This window comes from Bufo gargarizans, chromosome 3 (assembly GCF_014858855.1).
Source record: "Bufo gargarizans isolate SCDJY-AF-19 chromosome 3, ASM1485885v1, whole genome shotgun sequence".
NCBI classification, from domain to species: Eukaryota; Metazoa; Chordata; class Amphibia; order Anura; family Bufonidae; genus Bufo; species Bufo gargarizans.
In genome coordinates, this window is record NC_058082.1 from 391,775,203 (window position 1) to 391,803,178 (window position 27,976).

Sequence of the window (27,976 nt, forward strand, 5' to 3'; positions counted from 1 at the left end):
CTGGCTGCACGTGAGGAGGAAATAGCAAGATGGGAATAACCCTTTAAGTGTAATTACACAAACTGTTACATAGAACACTAGTGTCCCCTTGTGGTGATGGTGAGTAAGAGAGAAGTGGCAAATTGATGCACTATGATCTTATTAGTCACATGAAAGACCAAACCAAGCCCACCTTCCGGATTGGAGGGGGTTATAAAAGTTTTAGGAGCCAGCAAGAAAAAATATCCATCAGATCAATCCAGGAGAGCCACAACAAGACCACAAAGACACACAAGAGAGAGGAGAGATCAGAAGAAAAATAAGATCTCATCTTACATCACATTTGAACCTTGACGCTGATTTCTTCCAGACAGATTCTCTGGTATAGTACACATTTTGTCTGTATATTAGGCAACTGATTAGCTATATTATATATATATATATATATACACATATACACAAACACACACACACACACACACACATACACAGGTGAAACTCAAAAAATTTGAATAGCGTGCAAAGTTCATTTATTTCGGTAATCCAATTTAAAAGGTGAAACTAACATATGAGATACTCATTACATGCAAAGCGAGATATTTCAAGCCTTTATTTGTTATAATTTGGATGATTATGGCTTATAGCTTATGAAACCCCAAAGTCACAATTTTGAGGTACCCTTTGCTCAGGGGGTATGGATTAATTAGCTGACTAGAGTGTGACACTTTGAGCTTAGAATATTGAACCTTTTCATAAAAATCAAATTTTAAGCTGCATTAATACAATTCCTTTTAATTTGCATTACTGGAATAAATAGACTTTTGCACAATATTCTAATTTTTCGAGTTTCATCTGTATTTATTCAAATAGACTATATTGTTCTTTGTAGGATCTAGGAATGCTCAACCTGTGGCCCTCCAGCTGTTGTAAAACTACAAATCCCATGATGCCCTTCGGTAGGATGATAGCTGTAGGCTGTCAGGGAATCATGGGAGTTGTAGTTTTGCAACAGCTGGAGGGCCGCAGGTTGAGCATGCTTGATTTAGATCAGGGATCAGCAACCTTAGGCACTCCAGATGTGGAGAAACTACGACTCCCAGCATGCACACTTGCTTAGCTGTTTTCAGAACTCCTATGAAAGTGAATTGAGCTAGCTGGGAGTTGTAGTTTCACCACATCTGGAGTGCCGAAGGTTGCTGACTGGTGATCTAGATTGATTGGAAATAATGTAACTGCAGTATCAATTGTGCCCTTTTCAATCTAGGGAGATAAATCTATACAATTGATATATCTACAATTGTGTGATCTCCGAAGAACTGATTGTAGTTCTAGTCAGATGGTCTAATTGAATTGATATATATTACATAACATGGTGGAAGCTTATTTGGATTGTAATCTAGAGTTATAACAAAACTCACGCATGATGAGATGAAGTCATCATGCACCGTTAAATTTTGAATAAGAAAAATCTGTTCGCAGGGAGAAATCAAGTGTCAATTTTGTTTTCTGCTATTTCTAAAATACCAGTTTAATTATTGATTATATATACAGTACAGACCAAAAGTTTGGACACACCTTCTCATTCAAAGAGTTTTCTTTATTTTCATGACTATGAAAATTGTAGATTCACACTGAAGGCATCAAAACTATGAATTAACACATGTGGAATTATATACATAACAAAAAAATGTGAAACAGAAACTATGTCATATTCTAGGTTCTTCAAAGTAGCCACCTTTTGCTTTGATTACTGCTTTGCACACTCTTGGCATTCTCTTGATGAGCTTCAAGAGGTAGCCCATCAAGTCTTCCAACAGTCTTGAAGGAGTTCCCAGAGATGCTTAGCACTTGTTGGCCCTTTTGCCTTCACTCTGCGGTCCAGCTCACCCCAAACCATCTCGATTGTGTTCAGGTCCGGTGACTGTGGAGGCCAGGTTATCTGGCACAGCACCCCATCACTCTCCTTCATGGTCCAATAGCCTTTACACAGCCTGGAGGTGTGTTTGGGGTCATTGTCCTGTTGAAAAATAAACGATGGTCCAACTAAACGCAAACCGGATGGAATAGCATGCCGCTGCAAGATGCTGTGGTAGCCATGCTGGTTTAGTATGCCTTCAATTTTGAATAAATCCCCAACAGTGTCACCAGCAAAGCACCATCACACCTCCTCCTCCATGCTTCACGGTGGGAACCAGGCATGTAGAGTCCATCCGTTCACCTTTTCTGCGTCGCACAAAGACACGGTGGTTGGAACCAAAGATCTCAAACTTGGACTCATCAGACCAAAGCACAGATTTCCACTGGTCTAATGTCCATTCCTGGTGTTTTTTAGCCCAAACAAGACCTGGTCTCTAATCTGAGCTGCTGTTAACCTGCGATTTCTGAGGCTGGTGACTCGGGTGAACTTATCCTCCGCAGCAGAGGTGACTCTTGGTCTTCCTTTCCTGGGGCGGTCCGCATGTGAGCCAGTTTCTTTGTAGCGCTTGATGGTTTTTGTGACTGCACTTGGGGACACTTTCAAAGTTTTCCCAATTTTTCGGACTGATTGACCTTCATTTCTTAAAGTAATGATGGCCACTCGTTTTTCTTTACTTAGCTGCTTTTTTCTTGCAATAATGCAAATTCTAACAGTCTATTCAGTAGGACTATCAGCTGTGTATCCACCTGACAAATCCACAACGCAACTGATGGTCCCAACCCCATTTATAAGGCAAGAAATCCCACTTATTAAACTGGACAGGGCACACCTGTGAAGGGAAAACCATTTCAGGTGACTACCTCTTGAAGCTCATCAAGAGAATGCCAAGCAGTAATCAAAGCAAAAGGTGGCTACTTTGAAGAACCTAGAATATTACATATTTTCAGTTGTTTCACACTTTTTTGTTATGTATATAATTCCACATTTGTTAATTCATAGTTTTGATGCCTTCAGTGTGAATCTACAATTTTCATAGTCATGAAAATAAAGAAAACTCTTTGAATGAGAAGGTGTGTCCAAACTTTTGGTCTGTACTGTATATCCTATAGGTTATTTTGTTTTCTTGATTGCATATAATTGATTATTATTCTTGAATTGTCACCAATTTAATATTGTCTTATATCTTTTTTTTATTGCACTGAAATTATATATATTGTACATAACTGTCTTCCTTTTTTTCTTCAACTTAGCGCATATAACGAGCTCTCGTTAGCTCTTGTTTTTATTTGTGGAAATAAGTTGGAATCTCCTCTATTATAGATTCTAGCTGGTTTTTCCATAAATAAATTAAACAGTTTTTCAGAGGAGTATAAACATTCTGACATAAGTGGAGGCAGTTCTTAGATCTGTCTGTTGAAACAAAGGTAGCAAAATATATATATTTCTGTTACTATAGATGTTAATTGGTTATTGGGAAATAAGTGTAAAATTTAAAATGAGTGTAAAATTTAAAATGTCTGAGATCAACAGTGTTGCTGGCAAATCGGTTCAGTCTGAGGTGTAGAAGCTGTGGCTGGTATCCATAATATAGGTACTAGAGAATTAGTCAAATTTCATGTGATGTCTTTCATTCGAGATAGATTGGATTTAAAAGAGGCTATAAATGACTGGGCAGTTGGACTGCAGAGTAAGGCCGAATGCACAGGCCGTTGTTCACGGCCGTAAAACCGAGGCCTGGATTCCTGCTCAGTGCAGGAGCGCACGGCGTCATTGGTTGCTATGACACCGTGCGCTCCCTGCTGCCGCCACAGTACAGTAATACACTGGTATAGATCATTCGGCCTAAAGTTGCAGAATATATAAATGATGTATCAGGGTTTGCTAGGTATCTCTATCTCATTGCTGACAATAAAACAAAGAAGGATAAAGATCTACTGGTGCTCCGATCATGGCCAGAATTTATTTATCTGATTTGTGAATTGGCAGAACAAATAAATAAAGCGAAGCATAAAAACAGTCAAAAGGCTGATAAAATTTAACAGTTACGAAAAGAGATAAATGAGTTTGAAATTGAGTCTGCCAAAATTTCGGCTCAAATGGAGAAATTGTCTGCTAAAATATCAGAATATTGTGACAAAGATGACCAAAGTCCTCCAAAAGTTTGTCACACAAAATCTATCAGCCTATGGCTGACACCACAAAGGTTATCAAGTTTTTAAAAGAAACTGTGGGTCTATTTACTAAGAAAGGATCGCCTTCCATAATTAATCATGTAGAAACCTTTGAGGATCCTACATTTAGAACGTGACAAGCAGAAAATTGAATTTCCTGGATGAGCCAAAGCACAGGTATTTCTTTAATACCTCTGTGATATGGGCATAGATACCTGGTCAGAGGTTGTGTCAGAAATAAAGACAGAGTTTGGGCCTTATAGGTCAGTTACGCAAGGAGACCCATGTTTACCCTGAAATGTCAGCCAATTTAGAGTCCCTGGGAATTTTTTGTCTGTTCTCAAAAATGCCTATAGCCTGGCTGAGAAAGATCCCAACTTTGAAAGCCATGAATTCATCCAGCTGTTTTATGATGCTTTGCCCAATAAAATAAAATGTATTCTGGCCCGGGTATACCATCCCAGAAAAACTCTGGATTGGCTGCTGACAGACATCTGTATGCCGCGCTACAAAATAGCGATGAGTCTCAAGATAGGCGATTTAAAAAACCAAATGATAAAATAGCTGAGACGCACATAAACAAAGATCAGGGACAGTGTGAGGCTCTCGGAGTTATGCTGAAGTTGTAAAAAGCTCCAGACTTCCCCATCCAAATAAAGTTAAACCTAGAACAGATGATAATAAGGTGCCAAATGTTAATGAAAGCCCAGATAAGAAGAATCATTTTATAAATAGGTGGTTCCCTCCTTTCAAAAGATACCAGAGAGGTTATGTCACGGGGCCCAGCAAGGGTTCAAAATGGTTCTGAATCAGAAGGTTCTGGTAAGTCTCAAGGGTCTAAATTCAAAAATCAAACACCAAAAGGTTATGGGAAAACCAGAGCTAATACCCATGACTGAATGGATCAGATCCAGAGCCATTTTGAAGTGTTGATGCAAAGGATGGAAGATTTCTCGAAAGCACTTACTGCTAATCCCCCAAATCCTTTTTTAGGAGCAGCTACTCCTGTAGAAAGCCCTCCCTAATTATAAATGGGGGGAAGCAGGTAAGAGTGTCAAATACTGCAAATGCTGATGATTAAGGCTACTTTCACACTTGCGCTTGATCGGATCCGTTCTGAACGGATCCGATCATATTAATGCAGACGGAGGCTCCGTTCAGTACGGATCCGTCTGCATTAATAACTTAGAAAAATTTCTAAGTGCGCAAGTAGCCTGAGCGGATCCGTTCAGACTTTCAATGTAAAGTCAATGGGGGACGGATCCGCTTGAAGATTGAGCCATATGGTGTCATCTTCAAGCGGATCCGTTCCCATTGACTTACATTGTAAGTCTGGACGGATCCGCACGCCTCCGCACGGCCAGGCGGTTCAGCTGTCCGCCTGGCCGTGCGGAGGCGAGCGGAGGCTGAACGCCGCCAGACTGATGCAGTCTGAGCGGATCCGCATCCATTCAGACTGCATCAGGGCTGGAAGGAAGCGTTCTGCTCCGCTCGTGAGCTCCTTCAAACGGAGCTCACGAGCGGACAGCAGAACGCTAGTGTGAAAGTAGCCTTAACTGTATGCCTGAGTTAGCAAAATAACACAGATGTCTGTATCCTTGCAAATAATTTAACCCTTCCAATGCCAAATGGCAAGGGGGAGGGACAACATGTTTGTGATTTTATCTTGCAGCATACAGAGTCTTCAGCTGTGCAGAGCATGACATTCAATCCTGTTTGTACAAAAAAGGAAGGGGGATTACGGGCAAGAATGCCTACAGAGCAGGAAAGCAGTTTCACTCAAATGATCCAAAATATTTGTGTCCTTACATGAAATAGAACAACGATATTTTATTAAGTGATAGGGGAAATCCGGATTCTATTGTGATCCATTTCAGGAACAGTCAGGTTCCAAATGTCTCCTCCTTACTAGCCACCTCAACTTCCACCGTAGGTGAACAGGTGGATAACACCATATGTGTGTCTCCTGAAAGAGTAAGAGATGGGGGCGTGGCCTGAGCATGCAGACGTGAACAGGCACATTTCAGAGCTCCCAGACCCTTGGCCCTTGTAACAGAGATTACTAACACCGATTCGGATACTACTGGCCTGAACACCATGGTCAGACGCTTGGGCCGCCGCGGGTCCACTTTCATGTCCTCGGAATCTCACATTGCGAGGTATTTCACGGCCACGCCGGCTCCCACGCCAGACCCCACCAAGATGGCGCCGATGGAGGAAGGAGATGCGCCGCAGACCGCTCCCCTGTATCTGGGGGTTAGCGGCCCAGTACAGACACCAGCGGACTCACCACTGCCGCTTTCACTGACCTCGGACTGGCCCGCAGTGACTTCCACGCCCGTGGGCCACACATACGGGCCGGGCAGGAAGTCCTATGTTCAAGCGGCCTCATGGTCCAAGATGGCGACAGACGGACCGCAGGAGATGAAGGCTCATGCCATGCCGGAGGGCTCGCAGGGCTTCAACACACAGGCCACACAGCAGCCGGCCTACTTACCTCCCGCCGCAACCGGAGGAGAGCCACGCATGCAACTCTCTGCATCCACTCCCGGGCTCATGGACTCTGGCGGGACCTCTGTTCCAATCCCGGTGAGTGTGACATGCTGCGAAACCCCTCCTAGGCTGACAGCCAGCGCCTTGCCCGTCCAGAAGCACCATCCTAGTCACCCAGAACCTCCAGTCCCACAATCGGGTGACCTCAACGCTCCACAGGAATACCTGATATGCAGGCCCTGAACGGCACGCAGGCTGCGTTTAGTGGTGAGCGGCCTCCTCAGATTCACTCACCTGATCTCCCCTCCACTCCGGCTGTTTTCCATCCCTCAGCCGCCTCTGATTCATCAGGGGACTCATCCTCTGCCTCCTCCTCCCATGGCAGATCTGCTAAACGTCCCAAGTTGAAGGACATTTGGTCACTGCTAAGCATTCTTCCGACTAAGGCCCCATGCACACGGCCGTTGTTCACAGCCGTGTGCGGGCCGTGGAACCGCGGCCTGGATCCCTCCTGAGAGCAGGAGCGCACGGCGTCACTGGTTGCTATGACGCCGTGCGCCCCCTGCTGCCGGCACAGTACAGTAATACACTGGTATAGATCGTACCAGTGTATTACTGTACTGTGCCGGCAGCAGGGAGCGCACGGCGTCATAGCAACCAGTGACACCGTGCGCTCCTGCTCTCAGGAGGGATCCAGGCCGCGGTTCCACGGCCCGCACACGGCTGTGAACAACGGCCGTGTGCATGGGGCCTAAGGCAGACCTGGAGGTGATCATACAGAGGGTGGAAACCAAACATGATCAGGCTATCGCTGAAGTTAAGGCCGACTTAACAACAATCTCCACCAAAGTGACCTTGCAAGTCCAAATTTCGTCTGAACTGCATGCCCGCCTGTTGAGTGTGGAAAAGATGGTCTCATCACAGCAGGTCTTAAACAGACACCTATTATTACAAATGGATGACCAAGAAAACAGGGACAGGCGTAATAACATTAAAATCTGTAGGACCCCTGAGGAGGTCCCGTCCGCAGAATTAAGGAAGGCGGTGTCTGCAGTATTCAATTCTCTTCTTGACAGACCTGAAGATTCTGAAATTGAGATGAACAGGGTGCATAGGGTTCTAGGCCCTAGACCAGGGGTGCACAACGTTTCCTGGTTGGGGGCCACATTGCCAGACTAAACCAATGACGAGGGCCGAAATGAAAATTTACATGTGAGCAGCCACAAGACATAGGCATACATGTTGTTACCAGATGGTTAGGGGCTGCACAGAATGGTATCAAGGGCCGCATGTGGCCCCCGGGCCGCAGGTTGTGCACCCCTGCCCTAGACGTTCAGAGAATTCTGCTCCTCGTGACTTCCTCTGCAGAGTTCACTTCTTCAGAGAAAAAGAGGAACTTTTGCAAAAAGCCTGGAGACAAGGTCCTATTTCATTCAGTGGATGCCAAATCCAAATCCTCCCTGACGTATCCAGGAGAACCTTGCTTATGAGACGTACTCTCAAACCCCTCCTGCAAATTGTCACAAATGCTGGGGCCACCCTTTTCACCTAATAATCCGCAAGAATGGATCTACGTTTGCATTGCACTCTCCAGACCAGGCGGGTGAGCTTAGTCGGTTCCTGGAGTGTCCACTCATCTCCCTACCGGACTGGCTAGATGTCTCGGTATTTTCTCCTGCAGGGGGACCTCCCTCACGTGTGAATGATGGTCATCATCAAGCCCGTCCTCCGGTTCCACACCTTCCTGGATAGGGGACTGTCCTCAGTATGAAAAGCTCCAGATTCTATGAGTTGACTACAACTCCTACTTTTTTTTACCCACAATGCCTGATGTTGAGCCAGTCTGGGGGGTGGTGCAGGGGACGGAGTGCTGCCTAGGCGCTACTGCTGATTGTATCCCATTTCTTATCCTGTCCACTGCTCCTCCTCCCTTACTTTGTACTGTTGTTGCACTACTCCCTGGGCCAGGGGAAAGGGCAGCCTTATTGAGTGCTCTTCTTCACCCCCACAAGGTCCGCGAGTCTTGGTTGGTTCGTTTTGGGTCCACCAAGAGTCGCATAGTGGATTGCTTTCTCCACTGTTATGCTTTTTTAAATTAGTTTTCATCTGAGCTGGATTAGCCGGTTCCGATACTTCGCCCTTCAGGCGTATTTGTACTTGTTTTTCTAATCTTTAGTGTTGTCAACCCACCTTTGTGTTTGTTTCCCTTTCCCACTACCTACCTCTCTACTCCCCTCCCCCTGCCTTTTCTTTCCTTCAGGTCCAGACCATGTCGGAGATCACCTTTGCGTCCATTAATGCCAATGGGCTGAATACTCCTGAGAAACGTTCCTTCATTCTCCGGCTCTTGTGGAGTAAAAAGGTACAGATTGCCTTCATTCGGGAAACTCACTTTCGCAGAGATACTACTCAGAATTTTAGCTCTCCCCGTTATCCTGACGCCTATCACAGCTGCTATAGTAATTCTAAATCGAGAGGTGTGAGTATCCTCATCGCTAGATCCGCCCCATGGGAGTTTCTGGACTCTAGCTCTGATGATACTGGCAGATTTTTGTTTGTTAAGGGCAAGCTAGGTGGCCAGACATACACTCTGGCCAACGTGTACCTACCCAATACGAAACAATTGAGAGCCCTAACTAGAATTCTGTCGAAATTGGATAGTTTTGCGGAAGGCACGCTTCTGGTTGGTGGGAATCTTAATGTTGGCAGAGAGAAAAAAATGTAGGCGTGTTCAAACCCTGTCACACCGAGCACGGACCATGCCAGGAACCACAGCGTTACTTGAGTAAAAAGAGAAAAAGGTCCAGCTCGATTAAAATGTTAACTTTATTTCTCAGTGCAGATAAAAGCCAGTTACAATCCAGTCTACATGTTTCGGATCAGAGACAATAGCGATCCTTCCTCATGACATACACATACTGAGGAGGGGGTTGGATATATAGCGCCTCCACCAGAGAGCAGGTGGACACACTAACTACAAACTCCTTCTTTAAATGAAATTGACAACATATGCTAAAAAGCATGATTAATTAAAACAAAAAAACACACACAAATCATGGATCAAAAAATTCAATAGTGTAACATCAAGTCGTGTTTCCGACCGAGTCCACTTGGCGTGGTGGACCCCATTTTAAAGATCCAAAGCGACTCACGATTCAAAAGCTTATTTTTGTAATTACCACCCCTTGATGGTGGAATAACCCTTTCCAAGCCTTGCACTATTAAACCCTCTGTGTTGCCACCATGCACCACTGAAAAATGCAGGCTAACTGCAGACACATTTCTGGCATGTGAATTAGGAATGTCAGAGATGTGCCTGCACAGTCTAACCTTAAGACCATTGGTGGTGCAACCAATATACTGGAGGGAACAGAGAGTACATTTCATGTGTCTGCAGTTAGCCTGCATTTTTCAGTGGTGCATGGTGACAATACAGAGGGTTTAATAGTGCAAGGCTTGGAAAGGGTTATTCCACCATCAAGGGGTGGTAATTACAAAAGGAAGCTTTTGAATCGTGAGTCGCTTTGGATCTTTAAAATGGGGTCCACCACGCCAAGTGGACTCAATCGGAAACACGACTTGATGTTACACTATTGAATTTTTTGATCCATGATTTGTGTGTGTTCTTTTGTTTTAATTAATCATGCTTTTTAGCATATGTTGTCAATTTCATTTAAAGGAGGAGCTTGTAGTTAGTGTGTCCACCTGCTCTCAGGTGGAGGCGCTATATATCCAACCCCCTCCTCAGTATGTGTATGTCATGAGGAAGGATCGCTATTGTCTCTGATCCGAAACATGTAGACTGGATTGTTACTGGCTTTTATCTGCACTGAAAAATAAAGGTAACATTTTAATCGAGCTGGATCTTAATGTTGCACTGGACCCACAGGTAGATGTTTGTAAGTGATCTTCTCACCTACCCTACTAGTACATTCGTCGCATTAGGGGCCTCCTTCATTCTCATCAGCTGGTAGATGTGTGGCGTGTGATTAATCCTGAGGCTAGGGATTTCACATTTTATTCCAACCCTAGAGATGTTTACTCCAGATTGGATTATTCCTGCTTAGACACTCAGCAGTCCCTCTCATTGCCTCCTCCTCAATTGACCAAATCACTTTCTCGGACCATGCCATGCTACATGTCTCTTTGAAATCCCCTCTTCCTTCTCCCATGTCCTGGCGGTGGCGTCTTAATGAATCCCTACTCCAGGATCTGGAAGTCGCGCAAGATATTCACTCGGCTCTTTCCCACTATTTTGAGGAAAACCTGGTCGATAATGCCTCCCCCTCATGGTATGGGCTGCACACAAATGTGTGATAAGAGGGGAGTTCATCAGACATGGGGCTTGGCGTAAGAAGGAGAGGGCTTTAGAAATATCCCAGATTTTGAAGGAAATTTCCGATCTGGAACAGGTCCACAAACGTTCTCACGCACAATCGGTTCGTGCAACACTTTGCAGGCTAGGTGCAAGCTCAAAGACAAGTTGGACACCCTAACGAAATTTCTCCTCTCGAAGGGTAGAAGGCAATATTTTGAATATGATAATAAGTGTGGCAGACTTTTAGCCAGTTCCTTACGGGAACAAAGGGCTAGGAACTATGCTTAACGACCCAGACTCCATAACAGAAGCTTTTGCCCACTTTTATCAGAACCTGTATAATCTTCCTCAGTCTAGCCAAGTGAGCCTGGCCCTGAACTCAGCCATGGGTTCCTATTTAGCCAGGTCAGGTTTACCTAAATTGCCGAGTGGAGCCCTTGAAGGTCTGAATAGCCCTTTCACCGCTGATGAGATTGCGGAGGCTCTGAAGTCGATGCAACCTAGTAAAGCCCCAGGCCCTGAAGGCCTACCGGCTTCTTATTACAAGAGATTCCTCCCCCTTCTGCGGACACCCCTTACAGATGCCTTGAATAAAGTTAGCTCCGGAGACCCCCTCCCTAGGGATATGTCACAAGCACACATCACAGTCAGGGCCGGATTAACGTAGGGGCTGATGGAGCTGCCGCTCCAGGCCCCTATCATAAAATAGGCCCATCCGCCAGCCAAAAGGCCGTCGGGAGCGGCCGGCGCTAAAAGTCCTCTGTTAGTTTGTACACAGCGCAGCGTGCAGGAGGGATAACCGCGGGCGCACTGAGTTCATATCCGGCGGGCCGCGGCATTACAGGAACAGCACCAGCTGCTCTGACGTCCTGCCGCCGGATATACATCACAGGATATCCGGCGGCAGGACGTCAGAGCAGCTGGTGCGGTTCCTGTAATGCCGGCCCGCCAGGTATGAACTGAGTACGCCCGCGGTTATCCCTCCTGCACCACAGCAGTTTCGACCAGGCCAGCACACGGACGGGGACGGCCCACAGCGCTTGGCCACACGGAGACAGGCAGCAGCAGGAGCTTCTGGAGGCTGCAGGTATCAGACAAACTCATCTAGTTGGAAGGGAGGGCAATCATAGTGCTGTTATGATTTATGGACACAGCTCTCAGCATGCTTAGCAAGCCTTCTATGTGGCTTTGCATCTTGAGAGTCACAGTCCACAGGCTGTTTCTGAGCCTGTGGACTGTGACTCTCAAGAAGCACAGCCAGATAGAAGGCTGGCTAAGCATGCTGAGAGCTGTGTCCATAAATCATAACAGCACTATGAAAATTACTGACTGGCTAAGCATGCTGAGAGCTCAGTCTAAATAACAACACATAAAGAAATTACTGTTTCTAGCTGCTAGTCCACAGCAGCTAGAAACAGTAATTCCTTTAAAGGGAATCTGTCACCGGGATTGTGTGTATAGAGCTGAGGACATGGGTTGCTAGATGGCCGCTAGCACATCCGCAATACCCAGTCCCCATAGCTCTGTGTGCTTTTATTGTGTAAAAAAAACAATTTGATACATATGCAAATTAACCTGAGATGAGTCCTGTCGCTGACTCATCTCACATACAGGACTCATCTAAGGTTAATTTGCATATGTATCAAATTGTTTTTTTTTTTTACACAATAAAAGCACACAGAGCTATGGGGACTGGGTATTGCGGTTGTGCTAGCGGCCATCTAGCAAACCATGTCCCCAGCTATATACACAAAATACCGGTGACAGGTTCCCTTTAAAGGGATTCTGTCACCAGGTTTCACCCCTCAGCTAAAAATATGCTGATGTTCAGGGCGTCTTCACGATTCCTAATGTGGGCTTATAAATGTCATCTGTGGGCTTATTTAGCTAAAAAAACAGCTTTTACTAACCTGTCAGTCAAACAAATAAGGTGTCCAAGGGGATGTTAATGGATGCAAGGTGCCGTCTGCACCCGCCGCCGTTCGTGCCCAGCGTCGCCTTTCCGGACTTCTGCGCCGCCTCCTAATCCTCTGTGCCGCCTCTCGCCCTCCCTCCCTCCCCCCTCCTTCTGCTGTAAGATTTTGCGCACAGGGCTCTGCCTGATGCGCCGTGCGGACTTCTCTATTTGGCTTCTTACAGTGAAGTGCTCATGCGCCGGCACTTCGCTCAACCCCTGTATGCGCAGACGGCACCTTGCATCCATTAACATCCCCTTGGGCACCTTATTTGTTTGACTGACAGGTTAGTAAAAGCTGTTTTTCAGCTAAATAAGCCCACAGATGACATTTATAAGCCCACATTAGGAATCGTGAAGACGCCCTGAACATCAGCATATTTTTAGCTGACAGGGGTGAAACCTGGTGACAGAATCCCTTTAATGTGTTATGTTATTTAGACACAGCTCTCAGCCTTCTATCTGACTGGCTAAGCATGCTGAGTGCTGTGTCCATAAATCATAACACAGCTCTATGAAAATTACTGTTTCTAGCTGCTGTTGTCCACAGTCCACAGCAGCTAGAAAACAGTAATCTTCATAGTCATGTTAAATGATCACTATAGTGTCAGGAAAACCGCTTTGTTTTCCTGACACTATAGTACCCTCCCGTGGTCCCCCTCCATGTTGCTAAGATAGACGCCAAATGAAGGGGTAGTTGCAGGAACAAAATACTTTAATGGTATTGATAAAATATATATGTAATTAAGACACTGAGTGCAGTTTCATAAAAAGGCCCAGCAAAACCCTCAGCACCAGGCCCATGATGCTCTTAATCCGGCCCTGATCACAGTTATCCATAAGGAAGGTAAGGACCAGACCACCTGTGCTAGTTATCGACCCATCTCATTACTTAATGTTGACATTAAGCTATTCGCAAAAGTTTTGGCCACACGTTTAACCCCTTTCCTGTCGGACCTTATACACACAGATCAGGTTGGCTTCACCCCCTCAAGGGAGGCGAGAGACAACACCACAAAAGTTTTGAACTTGGTCCACCTTGCCAAGATTCAACGCTCCTGTCTATGTCTCCTATCTACGGATGCCGAAAAGGCGTTTGATAGGGTGGGATGGCCCTGGTTATTCGCAGTACTTAACCATGTGGGTGTGGAGGGCCCTCTATTAGCTTGGATCCGATCTCTATACTCCTCCACCTCCACAAAGGTTAATGGTGTCCTCTCGCACCCTTTGAGATCAGAAATGGCATGCGCCAGGGTTGTCCGCTATGCCCTTTAATTTTTATCCTCACGTTAGAAACCCTGCTGAGGACTATCAGGAAAAATCCCGACATCTCGGGTTTGATGGTGGGAGGACAGGAGTTTAAGATAGCAGCTTATGCAGATGATCTGATGTTTATGATTACCAAACCTAGGATCACCTTCCCCAATCTAATTGTGGAATTCAAAGAATTTTACAACTTGTCCAATCTGAAAATTAACTTACAGAAGTCTGAAGCGCTTAATGTCTCCATTCCGACTTCCCTGGAAGCCGAATTGGCGGGCTCCTTACCTTTCCGTTGGACGACAGGTGCCATTAAATACTTGGGCACGTTGATTCCCAAGGATCTAAGGGAGCTGTTCTCCAGGAACTACACCCCCCTCCTGAGTCGGATCGGAGAAGACCTTAAGAGATGGTCTAAAGGCGTCTATACGTGGTTTGGCAGGTGTCCTTCCACGCTTATTATACTCGTTCCAGACCCTCCCCATTCATATCTCAGCTAGTGTCTGCTCTACCGCTCATCGTGACCTCTTTAAATTTATTTGGGCGGGGAAGAGTTCTAGACTGTCTAGATCCTTACTGCATGTACCCAAAGAAAGGGGGGGTTTGGAGATTTCTGACCTAAGAAAATATTATGCCGCCTCTATGCTCCAACGGGTTGTAGACCGGTGCTGACACTTCCCGTTCAAACAATGGATATCCATTGAGCAATTTTCATCCCGGACCCCTCTAGCTCTTCTGCCATGGACAGACAGGAAGGTTCCTAGTGCTCTTACCTCTCATCCGATCATAGGCCCTACCCTAACTCAATTCTGTAAGTACCAACAAATATCTGCAGTCTCCCCTACGCCTTATCCATTGTTTCCTGTCCTGGGGCATCCAGACTTCTCGGGGGGCTCGTTCTTACAATGGAGACTGGGCGGCAAATGTCGAGCGCCATTCTTTAGAACCTTGGGAAGGTCGTTCACGTACTCAGAACTGCTAGGACAGTCTGAACCCTGCCCTCTAGGTCCATGGAGATCCAGACAGTTGCATCACTTCCTTTCCTCTATCCCTTCTTCTCAGGGCTTTGATAGAGCTCTCACTCTTTTCGAAAAGATATGCATAGGTGCGGGACTTTACCGTCACTCTCTCTCAGAACTCTACAATGCGTTGGTATCGCCAGGATCGACTTTCTCCCCTCATATTCTGCCAGATGGGCTCAGGACTTGCAGAGAGATATCTCCACCGACCAGTGGCTTAAAATCTCCAACTAGCTCACAAATCCTCCATTGCCAGTAAATATCAGTAAGCCAGTTACAAATTACTGTCAAGCTGGTATTATGTTCCAACTCGTCTCCAGAGAATGTTTCCGACGGCATCCCCTTTCTGTTGGCGATGCGACTCTCACCAAGGTTTGCTCCTACATATTTTCTGGCAGTGTGACAAAATCAAGTCTTTCTGGGAATCAATTCATGAGGCCCTAGCATCCATCTTCGCTTTTCCTATTCCTAACACACCAGAGTTCTTTTTACTTTTTCTCTCGGATCTGCCATTGAGCCTATTTCGGCGCTCCTGCCTGCGCCACTTGGTTATAGCAGCTAGGTCATGTATCCCGGCGAAGTGGAAATCCTCCTCTCCACCCTCCGTGGGGATGTGGATTCAGAAGGTGGACGAGATACGGAGAATGGAGGAACTCACAGCCTCTCTGAAAGGAAGTAACAGAGCTTTTGTTGCTACTTGGACCCCTTGGTTTGTTTTTCAAGATTCCTCGGAGTATCAATCCTTGTTGACTTGATAGTGTCGCCTGTTGCCCTCCCGTATGCTTCACTCACCCTCTCAGTTCTCTTATCCCCTTGTCCCCCTACTTTCCTCTTGTGTCTTTGTCCTGTGTCCCCTTCGTACCTGATATTTGTCTTGTATTTTTTCATGCTGTGGCCACATTATGTATGGCCCTTTGAGTTTTGTTTACTTTATGCCATATAAATCAAGAAGCTCAAGTATCACCGCGGAAGGCATGTCATACATAGGCATTAGTGATTGCTGTATTGATATGTGATTGTATTCCATGTTAATTTGTCAGCATGGTTCCGAAAAGAAAGAGTTAGAGATGTTTGCTTGGAAGGTGATGTTCTCACAATTCACCTCCATCCAGAAACAACTGACTCTACTGGGTTCAGTGGTCATGAACAATTCCTAGTAGGGATTGAAAAGGTGAATGATGAGGTGTTCTTCCCATTACAGGTTAATGACCTAGGAAGGGCTAGAAGGGCTAAACTGAATTTACACCAAGAGAACAGTCACATTAATAGGAACCTACTATACTAAAACAATTGGCCAATCCTAAGGTAATTAGGTATCCAAACCCTCAGGATAATTGGGTCCATTAGTTGGATGATGACTCTGATAGTCACAATGTAATTGCGAAATGCATGTTATCCATTTCTATTGAGGGTAAATCAGCTACTCATTTATTCTTGGTACTCAATGAGCCACAATATCCCATTTCCATAGGCAACAATATATTACATCATTATGCTATACACGTGGATATGGTTAATTCCACATTCTGGACTAGATTAAAAGGAAATCCAGATGATTTTATGGATGAACATGAAGCCCTAAAATCATACCATATACTGCCACATGCAGTAAGTGTATTAGTACCACAAGATGTTATTATCCCTCCAGGTACTAATAATTTCCTGTTACCCATTCAGATGTCAAAAGGTCAGAAGTTAAAGAATTCTTATACATTAATATGCCTATCAAACAGAATGCAACAATTAGGAATTTCAGTAAATCCTACACCCATGGTGAAATTACAATCCTTCAAAACCCAAATCATTGTTAATAATGGTATGCCAAATGAGGTCCATTTGTCTAAAGACACTATAATTGGTCTGGCTTTAGATTCTGATTATTATACTTTTGGGTTTTAAAATGTAGATATTGGTTGAACAAACATTCTATTCTTCTCTTGAAGGATTGTTCACCATCAGTTCAATTTATCCTTTTCATCCTGAAGAAGGTACTTGCAAGGTGGAGGAATCCTCCCTTACCTTTGATCATGCACTTAATGAGCAGTAAGCTGAGGAATATCGTGGGTTTGTCGATAAGGCTGGTAATTTAAGTCATGACCTCACTGGCTGGCTTGAAGAAGCCTATGAAATAGGTCAACCTGAAGTTTTTTCAGGGTTCCTGGAGATGGTATAGCAGCAAATATCCTTAGCTGATGGATGCTCTAATGACCTAGAGCGCCAACAATTAAAAGAAGCTTTCTTGGAGTTAAAGGATATCTTTGCTAATGATTCATATGATTGTGGTCTAACAGATATACACATTCACAGAATTCAGACTGATACAAAGGCACCTCCTGTTTAAATCAAGCAATATCGTCTTATACTGGCATGTTATGATTCACTGGCGGGAATAATAAGGAATCTCAAGGAAAGAGGTATTTTAAGATCGGTGCACAGTTCATATAATAATTCATGGTATCCTTAAAACGAATGGTCAACGCACTGGTATTACAAAAATGGATTCTTTACTCAAACACTATATTATTGACCTCCATGGACAGAGATTCACAAAGTTTTATTTTTCTTATTGTCAGCTAACACTTAACAGAATTTCCTCCCATAGAAAGGCTCTTCAATTTTTTTTTTGACATGGAGCACATTCAGGAATACAATGTGCAAACTATACACAAAAAACGCACCAATAGTTAAAAAAACGCAGCGTTACTGCACATAACCATGTAATCTTTATCCAAATATTACAAAATCGACCTCCTGTAACCATAAAGCCTGTTTTCCCACATTATTTAATTATGAAAAAAGAAGAAAAGCAAGAAAGAAAAGGAAAATTAACACTATGGGACTTGCCACATCCACATCATGGAATCCAGTCCAGTCTTTTCATACTGACCATAGACAGGATATAAAAGCTGGCTCATTGGCAGGTAGCATTTAACCACTGATGAAGGAGGCAGTCTGAACCTCCGAAACTCATATTGTGAAAGTACAACAAACCCACAATTATACCACTAATATACTAAATATTTTGAAAGTGCTTTCAATAGCAACCTTCCCCTTTTTTTTTGATTGAAGATAGCTACATAGTAAACGCGGACCGACCGGAGACATTTGACGTCATACCCACATGGGACGCCGAAAGAACACACTCGAATGTTCAACATAGAGTCCCGAAAGACGCACTAGCAGCCGCAACAGACGAAAGCATCGGAGAAGGTAACTACAGTCAGGGTGCAGTCCTTCCTACCGCGTGGGACGCCACACAAGGTACAGCACCCGACTGACAGACTTACATTTATATATAATTCTGCCAATATCATCGTTAACAGAGACTGACTACTAACTCATAGCAAGGAAGCACTACAAAAGATGAATCTATTTAATATTAACCCACTAACCAACTGTATTGAAAACTATCTGAAGTTCTGCGATAATTACTGAAAATCCATCATCTTAGTGGTCACAAAGTGGCATTTTTCAACAAAACAAAGACAGCCACCACAGTACAGCTGTCTATACAGCAACTAAATATATACAATTGACCCACCTATTGGAGAAAAACTTCACCAATAAATAGCAATATATGGTGGAGATGACTGGCGAATGACTATATTCTCGCAAACCCATATATTTATATACCTTTGACCATTTACAAAAACGATATATGCTTGCCAACCAGTGATCACTGAGTGCTCATCTCCACCAACCTGGTACTATAATAACGGGGAGCCCCTCCGCCTACTGAAAGGGTGAATTTAGTGTATGCATTTTAATAATATTATTATGTATTCATTTTATGTATCTATTTTATGCATCCTTTCTATCTACGATTTATATACAAGATTCTTACCCTTTTTCCTTTTCAATTTTTTTTCCACGGTTTTATATGAAATAAATGTACATTTTACTTATATTGCTCTCTGTGTGTTGACCAGGTGAAGAGTGCCGGTTTATTATATTCAAATTGTATATCTAACCTCTTCTGATTGGGTGAATCAGCCAAACCTAGAGCACCTGCACATTGTATTGGTCAGGTGAGCCACCAGTAACCTACCGTATTTTTCGCACTATAAGATGCACCCCTTCCCCCCCAAAAGTGGGGGGGGGGAAATAGCAGTGCATCTTATGTGGCGAATGCTGCGACCGTCAGGTCTATCGGCTGAGAGGGGGGAGGGGCTGGAGGTCCGGCATCTGGTTCTGTAATGGCAGCGGGGCCCGATACAGTCACTGTATTCTACTACACCGGGCCCCGCTCACTGTAGTATAATTATATCTAACTTGTGGGTATTGTTAAAGTATTCAAATCATATGAAATACAGCGCTTGTACTACTTACTACTAACTTCTTGGCAGTCAGGAAGCCGGACGGACGTTCGCAGTGTAGCTCATTACATCACGAGCCTGCTCTGCCCACTTTATGAATGAAGCAGGCGGCACAGTTGCATGATGTAGTGAGTCACGCTGCGAGCACCCTTCCGGCCTCCTGACTGCTACGAAGTTAGTAGAAAGTAGTACAAGTGCTGGATTTCAGATGATTTGAATAGTTTAACAATACCCACAATTTAGATATGATTATACTACAGTAAGCGAGGCCCGGTGAAGTAGAATACAATGACTGCACCGGGCCCAGCTGCCATAAAAAAAAAAAAAAAACAGATGCCAGCCCCCATTCCCTACACAGATGCCCCCAGCACAGTGGCATCCACAGATGCCCCCAGAACAGTGGCATCCACAGATGCCCCCAGAACAGTGGCATCCACAGATGCCCCCAGAACAGTGGCATCCACAGATGCCCCCAGAACAGTGGCATCCACAGATGCCCCCAGAACAGTGGCATCCACAGATGCCCCCAGAACAGTGGCATCCACAGATGCCCCCAGAACAGTGGCATCCACAGATGCCCCCAGAACAGTGCCATCCACAGATGCCCCCAGAATAGTGTCATCCACAGACCACCATTAGTTCAAAACCAACCAAAAGCACACCTGTTGGTTTAAAAAAATGTTTTTTTCTTATTTTCCTCCATCTTATGGGCCGGCGGTGCGTCTTATAGGGTGAAAAATACGGTGCAAAATATGGCAGCACACTGTTATACAGGTGAAACTCGAAAAATTTGAATATCGTGCAAAGTTCATTTTTTTCAGCAATTCAACTTAAAAGGTGAAACTAACATATGAGATAGACTCATGACATGCAAAGCGAGATATTTCAAGCCTTTATTTGTTATAATTTGGATGATTATGGCTTATAGCTTATGAAACCCCAAAGTCACAATTTTGAGGTACCCTTTGCTCAGGGGGTATGGATTAATTAGCTGACTAGGGTGTGACACTTTGAGTCTAGAATATTGAACCTTTTCACAAAATTCTAAGCTGCATTAATGCAATCCCTTTTAATTTGCATTACTAAAATAAATGGACTTTTGCACGATATTCTGATTTTTCAAGTTTCACCTGTACATGCAGATAGAACCAGGTATTAGAGATTTATTTTGGATTAGAGTGGTACTATACATGAAAAATAAAAGCTCTTTGTGGACATTTTTGATCAAATGTATACCGGCCCATCTACCATGTCAAGGAAGATTCTGCAAATTGGTACCTAACACTAACAGAACTGCCTATCCTGGGCCTGACTTAAGCTTACAATGGTCAGGGTTGTGTAGGAACCAGCTACTGTATATTTATACTCTGCTTAAAAGCCCTAGGCAGATGGGCGTGGAGTGCATAATCTAAAATGAGGCAGCTACACTTTAAGCAGAGTATAAATATAGCTGGTTCCTACACCGTAGGCTTAAGTTAGGCCCAGGAGACAGTTTTTCACCTGATGCCCACCCAGTCAGTTCTGATGGTGTGTACGAAGTGAATAATATCTTGGACGTCAAGAGGTTTAGAGGTAAAACTTTCTTAGTAGACTGGAAGGTTTTCGGTCCTGAAAAAAGGTTCGAGGGCTTGCTCATAACATTGATGCTCCTGTCCTGCTAAAGAAATTTCAGCGACTGTTTGTACAAAAGAAGAGGAGGTATAACGTGTTAAAGCGGTAGCCCGTGCCCACCTTTATCCCATTCTGCCACTCCAACCACCCTCCTGGTGTTGCTACTAGTCTGGAGGCTACCTCTATTCTATCCTCCTGCAATGGGACTGTCCAACTAAGTCGTCTTCTGTCTTTGTCTGCACTCCTCTGCTTGACCTGCACCCCCTGGCTCTTATGCGCCTGCCCTAATTTTTCCTAGCCTATGGCTGGCCATCTCAGGGTACATAAGCCACCTTTCCAAAGGGGAAGGGGGGGGGGGGGGTTAGGCAATAGTGGTAGCACTACCACAGAACCAAGTGCACCGGCAAACCTAATGCAAATCACAGAGGACGAAGAGCCAGTGAGCCTCGTTCATCTTCATCCAAAGTCGCTTTGTTCAAAACTTTTGAATAATATTGTATGGAGAGCAGTCTCCGTACAGTATTAGAATGTATGGGCTCCGAAGAGTCGAAGTAAGTTATTTGCGATGTTGCGCGTCACTTAGTTGAATATCTTTGGTAATAGATTTGTAAAGTGGATAAAACGCTAACGCTTGAAAGCGAACTCGGCTTCATTTCCGACTAGTACCTTGGAACTGAAGCCGAATTCGGTTTCAGGTTTTAAAGTGGCTTTCCGCTTTAAAAATCAACTACCGAAGTTATTCAACGAAGTCACGTGCATCTTCAGGAATAACTTACTTTGGCTCATCGGAGCCCATACATTCTAAAACTGTATACGGAGAAAGATCTCCATACAGTATTATTCCGAAGTTTTGAACGAAGCGACTTCGGATAAAGCATCCGAAGCTCGCTTCGCTGAACACTGTGTTCTGTTTGTCCGCCCACAAACTGATCTCTGCCCAATTCCTGACTCATCCTCTGCTGCCTGACCTGTGCCTGTACTGTATTGACCATTTGCTGCCTGCTGCCTGTTTTATAGATCTACATGTACTCTCCCTGCTCTGACCATGGACTGACTATGAGTTTGCCAGTTCTCTTGGTGCTACACAAAGGTGTCCCCTGTGGGTCCGCTGTCAACCACACTATGCCTATTCCAGGAGGTATGTATAAAGAAAAGGAAAAAACAATGTTTAATCCAATCTCCAAGAGATAGGATAAAACTGGGAGGTGCCAGCGGATGGAGTGTAGGAAAAAAGGAGGATAAGAGTGAAATGCAATTAGAGAAGGCAGCTAGAGGGGTAACTACGCTGAAAGGGATCAGCGTGTTGCATAAACAGTGGGTAGTGATAAATGATAAAATGACTGGAGCAGCTGTTTGCACATACACACATCCGCTGCACATCACTGCAGGGGAGACACCAGGCTGCTACCTCCTGGAGTAGTGATGACTGAAAAGGTCTATAGAGGTTCACTGAAAACCAGTGTACTAAAAAAAGACTAGTCAATGGATAGCCGTCATTAGAAGCGCCTAATCCCAAAGGGTTGAGGAGAGAACAAATAAGGCCAGCAAGGTGGTCTGGAGAGTGTGAGCATAAATCTACTGGCAGTTTGGTGCTGTGGGATCCAAACATGAAGAAAATAACCCAGATGTATGGATATTGTTAAACCATGCAATTGACACCCTTGGATACTCAACTAAAGGATTCGCTGGTATACAACAATCACAATGAAATGATGTATAAATATAATACGGATAAAATTGCTCACTTCACAGGGGGGTGGCCTGCTGGATAAACTCAAGACACCAGCAGGGACCAAAACCCCCCCTAGCCAGGATCACCTGTAGGATCTCAAATGCTGATGGTTGCCCAGGGCAGAAGGATAGGCTTCACTTCAGTATTATTAATGAAGACTTCTGCTTCTTTATTGTGGACAGTTAGCTCAACGTGTTTCGGGGTGGGCAGACCCCTTTATCAGGAGCAGGTACATAAAAACAGTGAACATACAGTACAGACCAAAAGTTTGGACACACCTTCTCATTCAAAGAGATTTGTGGAATTATATACATAACAAAAAAGTGTGAAACAACTGAAAATAGGTCATATTCTAGGTTCTTCAAAGTAGCCACCTTTTGCTTTGATTACTGCTTTGCACACTCTTGGCATTCTCTTGATGAGCTTCAAGAGGTAGTCACCTGAAATGGTCTTCCAACAGTCTTGAAGGAGTTCCCAGAGATGCTTAGCACTTGTTGGCCCTTTTGCCTTCACTCTGCGGTCCAGCTCACCCCAAACCATCTTGATTGGGTTCAAGTCTAGTGACTGTGGAGGCCAGGTCATCTGGCGCAGCACCCCATCACTCTCCTTCATGGTCAAATAGCCCTTACACAGCCTGGAGGTGTGTTTGGGGTCATTGTCCTGTTGAAAAATAAATGATGGTCCAACTAAACGCAAACCGGATGGAATAGCATGCCGCTGCAAGATGCTGTGGTAGCCATGCTGGTTCAGTATGCCTTCAATTTTGAATAAATCCCCAACAGTGTCACCAGCAAAGCACCCCCACACCATCACACCTCCTCCTCCATGCTTCACGGTGGGAACCAGGCATGTAGAGTCCATCCGTTCACCTTTTCTGCGTCACACAAAGACACGGTGGTTGGAACCAAATATCTCAAATTTGGACTCATCAGACCAAAGCACAGATTTCCACTGGTCTAATGTCCATTCCTTGTGTTCTTTAGCCCAAACAAGTCTCTTCTGCTTGTTGCCTGTCCTTAGCAGTGGTTTCCTAGCAGATATTCTACCATGAAGGGCTGATTCACACAGTCTCCTCTTAACAGTTGTTCTAGAGATGTGTCTGCTGTTAGTACTCTGTGTGGAATTGACCTGGTCTCTAATCTGAGCTGCTGTTAACCTGCGATTTCTGAGGCTGGTGACTCGGATGAACTTATCCTCCGCAGCAGAGGTGACTCTTGGTCTTCCTTTCCTGGGGCGGTCCGCAATTGAGCCACTTTCTTTGTAGTGCTTGATGGTTTTTGTGACTGCACTTGGGGACACTTTCAAAGTTTTCCCAATTTTTCGGACTGACTGACCTTAATTTCTTAAAGTAATAATGGCCACTCGTTTTTCTTTACTTAGCTGCTTTTTTCTTGCCATAATACAAATTCTAACAGTCTATTCAGTAGGACTATCTGCTGTGTATCCACCTGACTTCTCCACAATGCAACTGATGGTCCCAACCCCATTTATAAGGCACTAAATCCCACTTATTAAACCTGACAGGGCACACCTGTGAAGGGAAAACCATTTCAGGTGACTACCTCTTGAAGCTCATCAAGAGAATGCCAAGAGTGTGCAAAGCAGTAATCAAAGCAAAAGGTGGCTACTTTGAAGAACCTAGAATATGACATATTTTCAGTTGTTTCACACTTTTTTGTTAGGTATATAATTCCACATGTGTTAATTCATAGTTTTGATGCCTTCAGTTTGAATCTACAATTTTCATAGTCATGAAAATAAAGAAAACTCTTTGAATGAGAAGGCGTGTCCAAACTTTTGGTCTGTACTGTATATTAGAATATATTAGAACAGCCTTTACCTGGTGGCCCTTTTAAATAAGATTGTAGAACCGCCAAAAGTCTACAGGAGGCGTCTTGTGGGGCCCATGGTGAGCGCACTCCCGGCATGGAGAGATAGATTGTGAAATGCAGGCCGAACGGTCGGTCCGATGCGCGTTCCACCGTGGAACGCACCTAGGAACTTCCGGTTCCTGGTATGCGCTCCACGCTGAGCCGCACAGAGAGACTTCCGGTCCGGGCGCTGCAAGGAAAAGTCGGCGTGTAACACCGAAGGGAGAACGTGGATCTGGTATCATCCGCAAGTATACTAGTAGGGGGCATGGCAGGATGAAAGCTAGATTCTTGATAGATTATTATTTATGTCCCCAAGATAAAACCATTGACATCCAGAGTGGGGAATGTGTGTATATATATATATATATATATATATATATAAAAAAGATGGGAACACTCCATGGAAAAGTCGGCGTGTAACACCGAAGGGAGAACGTGGATCTGGTATCATCCGCAAGTATACTAGTAGGGGGCATGGCAGGATGAAAGCTAGATTCTTGATAGATTATTATTTATGTCCCCAAGATAAAACCATTGACATCCAGAGTGGGGAATGTGTGTATATATATATATATATATATATATATATATATATATATAAAAAAGATGGGAACACTCCATGAAGTCAAAAAGTACAAAAAAATCTTTATTTACCCAAACAGGACATGCGACGTTTCGGCTCTATGCTGGAGCCTTTCTCAAGCAGTGTATACAGACAAAGTGCCAAGTATAAATAGCAGTGCTAATTCATAACAATTCACATAACATGTGTAACCAATTCATAATAATTTAACAAATAATCACAGAAAAATACAGTGCAGCAACACAATAATAAAATTATCAGTGTCTCATGATCATATCGTATACAACAGTAATTAAAGTGCAGTCAAAAAAATACAATCCATAAATTAAAAAGACATGTGTATACATAATTGATATTAATATCTTCATCAATGTCATGTGCAATCAATATTATAAAGTGCCAAGTGCTTACTAGAGGGTATTGCAGACGGAGGGTGAAGGAGGAGTACAGAGGCGAATGGCTACCATCCATGATATCGCGTGCAGTCCGGCGTGCCTGGAGCGCGACTGCACATGTCAGAGTGACGTGTGTTTCTAATTTCCAGATTCGGCCGCCCATATTACTATACTGTCGCGCACTATGAACCTGATGTCAAGTCAACTATCTTGGATACGGGAATAACACATGAAATATCGGGCGCATGCGCATTAGTGTCGGTCCAATCTGATACAGACAGGATCAAGGTAGTATTACACATATCCGCGCAGTAAATTAAAATAGGTGGCTACGTGGGATCGGATGAAGGCTGCCACAACATAATAGAGGTGGAGCCACCAACAGTGACCACCGATCAGTTGCGGACCCACGCGTTAGTGCAGGGCCACACTGCATCCATGATCCACACAGGGCCACACTGCTAGTGTCCAAAAATCCATGATTTTTGGACACTAGAGTGACCCTAAGAGAGGGTAGGTTGCAGACGGAGCTATTTACCAAGCCCACCGACAGGAACACGTTATTGACATACAGCAGTAACCTCCCTAGACCAATGGTTAGATCCTTACCGCATTCACAGTTTCTAAGGGCCAGGCGTATAGTCTCAGATCCTGAGGTGTTTGACAAAACTCTTGATACATTGAGGAATTAATTCCACAGGCGGGGTTATCCAATTAAGTTATTACACGAAAAAAAGGAAATGGCTATGAAAGTAAATAGGGAAGATACTCTTACAAGGAAGACACCGCAGTCTAAAGCGGCCAGGATTCCCTTTATCCCGACGCACTCTGAGCAGAGCCTAGATATAGGGAATATTATTCAACGCCACTGGAATATATTGGGAGGTTGTCATAATACAATTGAGGAATTCCACTCTCCTCCATTGGTGTCCTACCGTAGGTCCAGGAGCATAAAGGACCAATTGGTTAGGGCTGATGTGGGGACATTGAAAACAACTAGACAGACAACATTGAGTACAACCAGTGTTGGATGTTTCCCTTGCCGGACATGCGTCAATTGCAAATATATCATTAAAATTAAAACCTTTGTACAGCCTCGGACTGACATCGCACATCGGATACGACATTACCTGACTTGCGATTCCAGCTATGCTATCTATGTGCTTATATGTCCGTGCAATCTGGTGTATGTTGGTGAGACGACCACTGATTTCAAGTCACATCTCAACAATCATCGATATAACCCATAAGGAATAAACGACTTGATCTACCAGTCTCAAAGCATTTTGTTGAGTTTAAGCAAAGAGATATGAAGTGTTGCATTATTGATTTCGGTACCAATGCCCAGGAGAGGTGGCAATAGAACCAGTTTATAAAAAAAAAAAAAGGGAATTACAGTGGATTCACTCACTAAACTCCCTAAAACCGCATGGTCTAAACGTTGACTACAGAATTGGACCGATATAGGTTTGTGGTTTGCCCTCTTTCCATTTTCTGATTTGTTGTACTGTCCCTGTGTATTTTTGTGATTTTTTTGTATTGGACAAAGTATATGTTCATTATGAATTTTCACTTTTTTAACAATTTTTTCTTTTTAATCACAGATGGTATGCCACGGAGTATGGAGAGAGGAAGTTCGAGGCTACATCAAGGAATGGCGTGCAGTCATTATTTACTATCTGCAGAGGATGTTTGTCTTTTTGCGTTTATTATTTTCTTTGGTCATATTCTGTTATTCACATGGAAGGTGGTTCAGAGAAGAACCCTCTGTAAGGGTGGTGATAAATGGGCTTGGATCATGGATGCAGTGTGGCCCTGCACTAACGTGTGGATCCGCAACTGATCGGTGGTCACGGTTGGAGGCTCCACCTCTATTATGTTGTGGCAGCCTTCATCCGATCCCACGTAGCCACCTATTTTAATTTACTGCACGGATATGTGTAATACTACCTTGATCTTGTGTGTATCAGATTGGACCGACACTAATGCGCATGTGCCCGATATTTCATGTGTTATTCCCGTATCCAAGATGGTTGACTCAACATCAGGGCCATAGTGCGCAACTGTATAGTAATGAGGGCGGCCGAATCTGGAAATGAGAAACACACGTCACTCTGACATGCGCAGTCGCGCTCCAGGCACGCCGGACTGCGCGCGATATCATGGATGGTAGCCATTCGCCTCTTTACTCCTCCTTCACCCTCCGTCTGCAATGCCCTCTAGTAAGCACTTGGCACTTTATATTATTGATTGCACATGACATTGATGAAGATATTAATATCAATTATGTATACACATGGCTTTTTATGGATTGTATTTTTTTGACTGCACTTTAATTACTGTTGTATACAAT

The 27,976-nt window shown here is 44.2% G+C and overlaps 1 protein-coding gene and 1 long non-coding RNA gene across 2 annotated transcripts in view; one reads left to right on the forward strand and one right to left on the reverse strand.

Moving 5' to 3' along the window:
- Nucleotides 1-27,976, reverse strand: part of MYO19 (myosin XIX) — an 833,713-nt gene that overhangs the window by 190,950 nt on the left and 614,787 nt on the right. The window lies entirely within an intron of this gene.
- On the forward strand, nt 43-27,954 carry LOC122933322. The gene is made up of 3 exons (XR_006388418.1): nt 43-361; nt 18,182-18,322; nt 27,228-27,954. It is a non-coding gene; the product is annotated as an uncharacterized LOC122933322 (long non-coding RNA).